Source organism: Vulpes vulpes, chromosome 6 (genome assembly GCF_048418805.1).
Source record: "Vulpes vulpes isolate BD-2025 chromosome 6, VulVul3, whole genome shotgun sequence".
NCBI lineage: Eukaryota > Metazoa > Chordata > Mammalia > Carnivora > Canidae > Vulpes > Vulpes vulpes.
Window position 1 is genome coordinate 69,254,413 of NC_132785.1, and position 10,913 is coordinate 69,265,325.

Below are 10,913 nucleotides of genomic sequence, written 5' to 3' on the forward strand. Positions count from 1 at the left end.
TTACTTTGGCTATTCAGACTCTTCTGTGGTTCCATACCAATTTTAGGATGGTTTGTTCTAGTTCTGTGAAAAACGCTGGTGTTATTTTCATCAAGATTGCACTGAATGTGTACATTGCTTTGGGTAGTATAGACATTTTAACAATATTTTTTTCCAATCCAAAAACATAATTTTTTTTCCATTTCTTTGTGTCCTCTTCAATTTATTTCATAAGTGTTCTACAGTTTTCAGAGTACAGATCTTTTACCTCTTTGGTTAGGCTTATTCCTAGGTATCTTATGGTTTTTGGGGTGATTGTAAATAGGATTGATTCCTTTACTTCTCTTGCTGTTGCTTCATTGTTGGTATATAGAAATGCAGCAGATTTCTGTATGTTGATTTTATATCCTGTGGCATTGCTGAATTCCTGTATCAGTTCTAGCAATTTTCTGGTGGAGTCTTTTTGTTTTTTTTTACATAAAGTGTCATGTCATCTGTAAAGAGTGAAAGTTTGACTTCCTTGACAGTTTGGATATCTTTTATTTCTTTTTGTTCTCTGATTGCTGAGGCTAGTACTTCTAGTACTATGTTGAAGAAGAGTGGTGAGAATGGACATCCCTATTGTGTTCCTGACCTTAGGCAGAAGCTGTCAGTTTTTCCCCACTGAGGATGATATTCACTGTGGGTCTTTCATATATGGCCTTTATGATGTTATGGTATGTTTCTTCTATCCTTTATTGAGGGTTTTTTTTATCAGGAAAGGATGCTATATTTTGTCAAATGCTTTTCCTTCATGTATTGAGAGGATCATATGGCTTTTATCCATTCTTTTATTAAGACAGTGTATCATGCTGATTGATTTGTGGATATTGAATCACCCCTGCAGCCTAAGAATAAATCCCACTTGGTCATGGTAATCAACCCTTTTAATGTACTCTTGGATTCAATTACCTTGTTTCTTGTTGAGAATTTTTGCACCCATGTGCATCAAGGATATTGGTCTGTAATACTCCTTTTTAGTGAAGTCTTTGTCTGCTGTTGGGATTAAAGTAATACTGGCCTCATTGATGAGTTTGGAAATTTTCCTTCCATTTCTACTTTTGGAACAGCTTCAGATGAACAGATATAAATTCTTCTTTAAATGTTTGGTAGAATTCACCTGGGACACCATAAGCCCTGGACTCTGGTTTATTGGGAAATTTTTGACTATTGATTCGATATCTTTGTGGTTATGGGTCTATTCAAATTTTATATTTCTTCCAGTTTCAGTTTCAATGGTGTCTAGGAATTTGTCCATTCTTCCAGATTGTCCAATTTGTTCACATATAATTGCTCATAATATTCTCTTATAGTTTGTGTTGGTTGTTATCTCTCCTCTTTCATTCATGATTTTGTTTGGCTCCTTTCTCTTTTCTTTTTGATAATTCTGGTATGGACTTTGATCTGACTGTGGTATTAAGTGGAGTCAAAATATATGGTGTGAGTAGGACACTGATATAAGGAAACAACAAGTAAAATGATGGACAGGATGACCTGGTAAGTCTCTGCCTAGACTAAGCTGTAGGATCCCATGGAATGACACTATAATTACATGGAAAGTAATTGTCATATATTTGCCAAGAAATTACATGGTTGACAGTACTCTTTGAAAATTGTTCTGCATTTCTACTGCCAACAGCTATGTTAGCAGAAAATGAAATTAGAAACAACCACAGGAGGTGTTTTCTTCTCATTTAGAAAACTATTTCATTTAGGAAGTAAAATTTAATTTACAAGTAAACATTATAAAACTAAAAATAAAATGGAATGACTTAGAAATGTTTCTAAAAGTTATTATTATTTGGCATAATGTTGGCTTTGTGGGGAAAAAAGTCATTTACTACATGTCAAACTAATCATATATTCTATTTCACAAGTGCCACTACTATAAAGCCATCTTTCCCAGATTATTCCTTACTAACAAATCAATGTTTTAGATTCCAAGAGGCCAAGATAGGTGTTATAACACCTTTCCCAAAATAATATAAAAGCCTTATTTTACAAATTATGAGTTAATACTGTAAAATAAGAGAAGTTTAACTATCTTCAAACTAGCAAATGAGTGGTTTTATGTTCTTGCATTGTGTGGCATAAATAAGGGCCTCTTAGAAACCAAAAGCACTAACTAAAACTGAGACAGCTTACAAATAATCATTTTCCTGTGCCCAGTGGCTCAGTTGATTGAGCGTCTGCCTTTGGCTCAGGTCATGATCACAGGGCCCTGGGATCGAGCACCACATCGGACCACCTGGTCAGTGGGTTGCTTGCTTCTCTCTCTCCCTCTGCTGCTCCCTGTGCTTGTACTCACTCACTCTCTCTCTCTCTCACTCTCTCTCTCTTAAATAAATAAATACAATCTTTTTAAAAATAATCATTTTCCCCAAAACTGCTGAAATTGTTAGTTGGCAAAAAATGAGTTATTCATCATACAAATTCAATGTAAATAAAGTGTACTTAAACTAATTTCTTATTAAATATATCTGGTCCCATAGTAAGCTTTAGCACTACTCTAAAGTCTTACCTACAAGACTAAATTTAAAACAAAGAGTTACATTTAAACATATTCTCAACAACTTATTTCAGGTTATATAATGAACTATTTTCTCTAGGCAGTGCATTTAATTAATATAATAGGTTATCATACTACTTACATATAAACTTACTGCCTTTGTTGGTTAAGTCAAAATATATGTCAACCAAAGTAAGACATTTTGTAGATAGTTAGAAGAAATCAGGTTTTCTTCTCATTTTTTACTTTACATTTCACTTAGGAGGCTAATATTATTGGCAAAGTTAGGATAAAATGCTCTGTACTGTGGTGCAGAAAAGCAGTGTATAAAGTATTATTTGTAGTAGCTAACATATTTAAAAGAAAACAGATATAAAGGGGATTATATGGAGAAAGATTTACCTCCACATACATAACATATCTGAAGGATTACAGAAGAAATTAGTAATACTGATTATTTCTAGGAAGAATTACCAAGTAGTTGGGACATAGGAGTGAGAAAAATACTTAAATTTCATGAAAAATTTTTTATAACTTTAAAAAATTTATCCTGTGTCCATATATTATTTATTCCAAAATAAATTTAAAATAGTAAACAAATAAATGTGGCCTCTCTTTAGTGAAGGGACTACAGAACTGGAATCAAAGTCTCAAATTAGAAGACTATAGGACTATAAAAGAGAAGAAAATCATTCTTTGGGTTACAAGGAAAACTGGTACTCCTCCTTTGCCAAGTATAATAAAAAACAACACATTTTCTGAGGGTCATAGGCAATTTGAAAATAAAGTCCTTGAAAGAGAATGTCATCTAAGTCCAGAGTCACATGGGATAAAGATGAACATGGGACATAAAGCAAAAGGATGAGTAGCAAATGGTTAACTTAGGAAAAAGAAGAGATTGGGTTCAAGATGGCCACATAGTAAGTTCCTGATCTCACTCCCTCTCATGGATACAAGTATACAACTACATATGGAATTACTTCCTTTGAAAATGTGTAGAAAACTAGATGAACACAGTCTCTACAACAAAGGACAAAAATGAAAGCACCAAGATGGGTAAGAGAGGCAGAGATACCATCTCATCAAAGTTCTCAACCCCAAGCATGGCAATCTACCAGCAGGAGGGCATCTAAAAATAGGAGAACTTTTCCCTTAGAAGTGAAGGGTTTTCAATCCACATCAGGAACCCTTAAGATACTGCACAAGATAGATGAGCCCTTAACCACTAAACTTTGAGAACCAATAGGAATTATATTCAAGAACCATGGAACTGTAAAGAATGGAGAATCTGCTCTTAAGGGCTCACACAAAAGCTCACTTACCCAGGAACCCTGTCCAAAACAAAAACAATTTAAAATGCCCTACACCATATGTGGAAGAGACTCACTTAACTAATCTTAAAACATCTATGGGAGGTGGGGAGAGGTGGTAGGCAGCAAACTGTTGGGATTTTCTCTGGCAGACACCTGGCAGGTACCATATTTGCAACCTCAATCTACCTTACTAAGACTGGTGCTGGTAAGCACCATTTAGGAACCATTCCTCTAGCCTACTTAAAGAAATGAGCACACCAGCTAAGAAATCCACCCATACCCACAGTGCCACAACCCCTTATAGCTGACACTAGCAACAGTACAGGCCACCTTCATGGGCCAGTGCAGCAATGCATCACAGCTGGGCTAGGCATAAGTCCTGCCTACCCCTATACTTCAGCACATCTCAGCCAGCCTAGTACAGCCCCACCGACTCCTGCACCATAGTGTAGCTGCATAATACAGGAGGACCAACACCAGTCCTGCCCATTCCTGTATCACAGACATGGCCCCACCATAGCAGTCACACAGAAGATACCTCTTGAACACCTAGCTCTGGTAGTCAGATGAAATTGGACTTCTGGGCTCCATGTGACATCTACACAAGGTCACTGCTTCAAGACTGAAGGAGGTAGTTAATTTGCCTAATACATAGAAACAAACAGAACCAAGCAAAATGAGGAGATAAAGGAATATGTCCCAAATAAAAGAACAAAAAGATTTAAAAAAAGACATTAATTAAATGGAAATAATCAATCTACCTGATAGAGTCAAAGAATGATCATAAAGATGCTTACTGAACTTGGAAGATGAACATAGTGAGATCCTCAACAGAGATAGAAAGTTTCAAACAGCAGTTACAGAGCTGAAGAACACAATAACTTAACTAAAAAAATACACCAGAGGGATTCAACAGCAGACCAGATGAAGCTGTTGACTGGATCAGCAAGTTGAAAGACAAAGCAATAGAACTCATCCAGACAGAGTAACAGAAAGAAAAGAGAATTTAAAACAAATAAACAAAAAAAACCTTGAAAGACCTTTGGGAAAACATCAAGCAGAGTAACATTTGCATAATAGGGATTCCCTGGAAGAAGAAGAAAGAGAAGAAGAAGAAGAAGAAAAAGAAGAAGAAGAAGAAGGAGGAGAAGGAGGAGGAGGAGGAGGAGGAGGAGGAGGGGAGAAAAAGGCCAGAAAATGTACCTGAAGACACAATGGAAAAAAACATCCCTTATCTGGAAAGGAAACAGACAAATAAGTCCAGGAATCCCAGAGAGTTCCAAATAAGATGAACCCAAAGAAATCTGCACCAAAAGACAATATAATTAAAGTAATAAAAATTACAAGTAGCAAAAGAAAAACAATTTATCACATTCAAGGGAAAACCCATAAAGCTACAGGCAGGTTGTTTTTCTCAGCCAAAATTTTGCAAGCCAGTAGAGAGTGTCATGACATACCCAAATTGATGAAAGGAAAAATCCAACAAAGAATTTTCTGTAAGACAAGGTTATCATTTAGAATTAAAGAAGACACTGAAAGTTTTCCAGATAAGCAAAAGCTAAAGGAGCTCTTTACCACTAAACTGTCCCTACAAAAAAAAAATGTTAGACACTTCTCTAAGCTGAAAAGAAATGGCTCCAATAACAAGAACCATAAAACAAGTAAAAATCTCCCTGAAAAAGGGAAATAGATAGTAAAGTAGTTGATCAATAACTATTAAAGCAAGTATGACGGTTAAAAGACAAAATAGAAAAGTTAGCTAAAACTACAGTAATTAGTTAAGGGATGCATAAAATAAAAAGGTGAAAATGTGACATCAAAGTCTAAAACATCGTAAGGGGAGAAAAATGTGAAGTTTTGTAATGTATTCAAAATTAAATTGCTATCACTCAAAACAGACTGATATTTACCTAAGAAATTATGTTTGAATCCCACAGTAATTATAAAGCAAAAACTTACAGTAAATTCACACAAAAAATTAGAAGTAATCTAAACATAACACTAAGGAAATCTTATGATTAATTTAGAGTAATAGATTTATCACAATTCCTGCAGACTCTGCGCACTTAGCGATATACATTTGGCAATCTTAAAGTACAGAGTTATGGTGAAAGAAGCATCTCACTAGCTACATGGAGAGTGAGAGACAGGATAGAATTATGTGGAAAGGAAGGACATTGTTTTAGAATATTTGATATTTAAAAAAACATTAGGTGAAACAAAAAGCAAAGGGAGAATAACTTATTTCAAAGACCTTTATGGTCTCCATATCGCCTTGCAAAGTGTATGAGAACTTGAAATAGAGAATTGAGTTATTTTGAATTTACCCTTTGACATTTAAATTATGCTTCTTTGGTGTAACACCAAGGTCTCAGGAGGTTCTTCCTGTTTGAATTACAAGCCAAAAGTGATTTGTGTGATTATTTTCCCAGTCCTCCCAAGGGTAATACACATCATATTCTATTTTAGATGCATAGGAAAATGAAGCTAATTCATACATAAAAATGGAGGCCTGAGTACATTAACTAGGACTTAATTCCCTCAAGAAATGCCAGTTGAGAGTGCTCTAGAGGGGATCAAAAGTTTTACAGAATAACTTCACAGGTTAAAAGTACAGCCAGGCTTTTGGAATCTGGCATTTCCTGACGAAACAATTAGATTTATCATGTTTAACTAGGCTTATTTCAAAGAGTTATAATGCCATGAAGCAAAAGCTGGCTACTGGGGGCTCACCTGGGAGAAGACTGTTAATAGGATGATTGTGAGCTAGCCAACGTCCCGGGAAGTAAAAAAAAAAAAAAAAAAGAGAGAGAGAGAGAGAGAGAATAGAGTGTGTGCGCATGTGTGTTTGAGGGGGCTAGCTCCCCCTCAGTCATTTGTTGTTGATTTATATAATTTGGGAAAGGTAGACTGATACAAATTTGTTAAGTTAAATACAAAAGTGGTTAATAGACAATTATTTTGGAGGTTTTCTTCCTATAGGACAAAAATCATTTGCATTGCTTTTGGACAATATATACACAACTTAACATGAGTATTCACAGTCTGTGCCCTAAAAAATAGTTAATGAACAAATATACATTCCTTAGGGAATTAAATAATCCTCAGGTGGGAGTGTTAGCCCATTCTTCAACATGATCTTGAAAAACATCAGGCTAAAGATGGCCCTCTAGTAGGTCCAAGAATATGAACCAGTCATGACTTTTCCCTGAAACCATATTTATCCCTGTTTGTTTACCTCTAAAAATCAAATTGTCCTTGTTTACAAAAATGAAGAAGGAGGAGGAGAAGGAGAAAAAGAAGAAGCGACCACGATGCGATGATGACAACGGTGGCGGCGGCCCACCTCATGGAGAGCCAGGTAAATGGAAGCATAGTGCCTGAGAGCTGAGAAGGTGGATGGGGCTGACAAGAGGTGCCTGTGAATCCAGTGTCTGGACAGGATGAGATGATCATTGTCATTGGTATCACAAAAGACAAAAGCTACAAAGGATCACCGGCCACTGGCATACCAAGAAGCTACCCCACAAGACCGGGCAGAGGCTGCATAAGGTTGCCTGTATTGGGGCATGGCATTCTACACCATGGCCTTCTCTGTGGTTCAGGCTGGGCAAAAAAGCTACCATCACCACATTGAGATCAACAAGAAGATCTACAAGATTGGCCAGAGCTATCTCATCAAGGATGGCAAAGTAATTAAGAACAATGCTTCCACTGATTATGATATGTCTCATGGGAGCATCAACCCTCTGGGTGGTTTTGTCCACTATAGTGAAGTGATCAATGCCTCTGAAAGGCTGAAAGGCTGTGTGCTGGGAACCAAGAGTCAACAGCTTATTTTCTGCAAGTCCTCACTGGTACAGACCAAAGGGCAGGCCCAGAAGACTGACCTCAGCTTCACCACTGAGGTCTTCACCACCTCAGCTTCACCACCTCATCAACACCACTTCCAAGTTTGGCTCTGTCTCATTCCAGACTGTGGAGGAGAAGAAACTTTCATGGGACCACTTAAGAAAGACCAAATTGCTAATGTCAGGAACAGACTGTGCAGCTGATGGCATTGCAATAAAAATTATTTTCCGGTGGGAAAACAAAACAAAAAGAAATACGTTGCCAATATTTCTTCATTTATAGCTTTTTATTCTCTTCAGAGGGTCTTTAAGATGGATTTTTTTTTAGATTTTTATGATTTTTTATTAATGATGGCTTTGATTGTGTTATCTCAGAAATCTTTACCTTTCTTTTTTAGAAATCTTTACCTTATACAAGATTACAAAGACTTTCTCCTATGATTTTCTGTAGAACTTTTATAACATTAGGTTTTATATTTATGCCCATGATCTCTTTTGAGCTACTTTTTACACATAATACACACGATTACATATCAATCAAAGGTGGGGGCAGGGGATTGTGTGCAATTTTCCCATAATACTTATTTTTTACTGTCGTCATCTCCCCACAGAATTGTTTTTCACCTTTGTGAAAAATCAACTATAAATGTTTGCATAGGTCTCTTTTTGAACTGTATTCTGTTCCATTGATGCATCCTTCTATATTACCATACTGCTCTATTACTGAGCTCTATAATAGTCTTCAAATTGAGTAGTACCTCTTGTTCTTTGTTATCTCTTTGTAGCATCTGTTCTTTGCTTCCATTTCTCTATTTTTTTGACAATTTTTGGATTGTCTATTTTTAATTCCAGTGAAATAAAAGTTAACGTGGAGTATTATATTAGTTTCAATGTACAATGTAGTGATTCAATGATTACATACATTACTCAGTGTTGTCTGAGTACTTTTTATGATTCACTTTTTCTCCTTTGTTAGTTAATAATATAAAAACCTTGCAATATATTTCTTCCCAGTTTTTTTTGCTGTTGTTTTCATACATTATTTTTATGTACATTTTATACTAATACATTATTTTATGTGTAAGCAATTATCTTTTTAACAGCATTACTGAGCAATAATTCAGATTCTGTAAGATTCACTCTTTTAAAATATCCAATTCAGTATTTTTAGTATAATCACATAATTGCTCGCCATCACTATAATAGAACTTTAGAATGCTTTAATTCCTCCCAAAAGAAACCTATACCCATTAGCTGCCCCATACCTATTCTGAGCCCTAAGCAAGTAATTTTCTGTCTCACCTCAATATATTTCATATAAATTGAACCATACCATAGTGATGTTTTTTGACTGGACTCTTTCACTTAGTGTATTTTCCAAGTTCATGCATGTTGTAGCATACATCAGGACTTCATTTATCTTTATTGCCAATTGTACTCAATTCCACCTTTCAACTATTATGAAAAATGCTGTGAGGAGCATAAGTCTTCATATGGATGTATTTTTTCCTTTCTCCCAGGAAGAAATGGAACTGTCAGGTAATAAGGTAATTCCATGTTTGCTTTTTTGAGTCTCAAAGTAGCTGCACGATGTTACATTCCCACAAGCAATATAGATTTCAATGTATCCATATCTTTGCCAGGATTTTATTATATGTCCTTTTCATTATTGCCATCCTAGTGGGTATGAAGCTTTCCAGTGTCTATTTTTTCCAATGACTAATGATTTTCAGCATCTTCTCATATGTCTATTGGCCATGTGTATATATATTTTTGGAGAAATGTCTATTCAAACCTTTGCTCATTTTTTAATTGTGTTGTCTTTTTATTATTGAACTATAGGAGTTCTTCAGATATTCAGATATTCTAGATTTAAGGCCCTTATTATTTTGAAAAATCAATTTCTAGGGTGCCTAGGTAGCTCAGTCAGTTAAGTGTTTTATTCTTGATTTTGGCTCAGGTCATGATCTCAGGGTTCTGAGAGTGAGCCCTGCACTGGGATCCATGCTGAGCTTGGAGCCTGCTTAAGATTCTCTCTCTCCCTCTCTCTCTGCCCCTGCTCCTTCCCTCTCTTTAAAAATAATCAATTTCTGTTAAAAATAAATAAATGAAAGTTGCACTTTTGATAAGGATTACATTGAATCTGCAGTCAGTTTGGGAGTATTGCTATCCAAACAGTAAGTCTTTCACTGAATAAATGTGAAGTGTCTTATGATTTATTGAGATCTTTAGTTTCTGAAAATGATGTTATATAACTTTCAGTGTACAAATTTTGTAATTCTTTGGTTTTATTTATTTTATTCTTTTGATGTTATTATCCATGAAATTGTTTTAATTTTATTTTCAGAACTTTTACTGCTATTTTATGCAAATATAATAGATTTTTATGTATTGATCTCTATTCTACAGCTTTGCTAACCTTGTTTATTAGCTCCAATAATGTGCATTCAGGTGCGCATATTCCTTAGGATATTCTATATACAAAACCATGTCATCTTCAGCAAAGATAGTCTTACTTCTTCCTTCATCATCTGCATAGCTTTTCTTTATCCTGCCTAATATAAGTGTAACATTTGTTGTGGACTTCTTGTAGATGGCCTATTTTTGTATATTGGTAAGGAAAGTCTCTTCTATTTATAGTTTATTGGGTAGTTCTTTTGTTTTGTTTGAGAGAGAGAGAGAGAAAGACAATGAGCAGGATTGGAGAGGCGCAGCACAAAGAGTCCCAAGCAGACTCTGCATTGAGCAGAGAGCCCAATGCAGGGCTCAATGCCATGACCCTGAGATCACAACCTGAGCCAAAACCAAGAGTCAAATGCTCAATCAGCTGAGCCACCTAGGCGTCCCTTGAGTAGCTTTATCATTAAATTGTATTAGTTCTTTCAAATGTTTTCTGCATCTAGTTAGATGATAATATGGGTTTTATCCTTTACTCAATTAATAAGATATATTACATTATTAGTGATTTTCAGATGTTAATCCTAGCATTCCTGAGATCAATTCCACTTAGTCATAGTGTACAACTCTTTGTATATTACTAGATTCAGTTTGATAGTATTTTGTTGAGAAGTTTTAAGTGTATCTTAATATTCATAAGAAATATTGGCCTGTAAATCTGTGATGTCTTTGCTTTTGGTATACTGGTTAAAATGGTATCATATAACAAGTTAGGAAATCTTCTCTCTTTTTCTATATTTCAGAAGAATATGTGAGCTATAGGTA

General features: G+C 35.4%; 1 pseudogene; it reads left to right on the plus strand.

Moving 5' to 3' along the window:
• Positions 1 to 7,110: 7,110 nt before the first annotated feature.
• Positions 7,111 to 7,895, plus strand: LOC112926482 (large ribosomal subunit protein uL3-like; annotated as a pseudogene).
• The last annotated feature ends 3,018 nt before the right edge of the window (positions 7,896 to 10,913 follow it).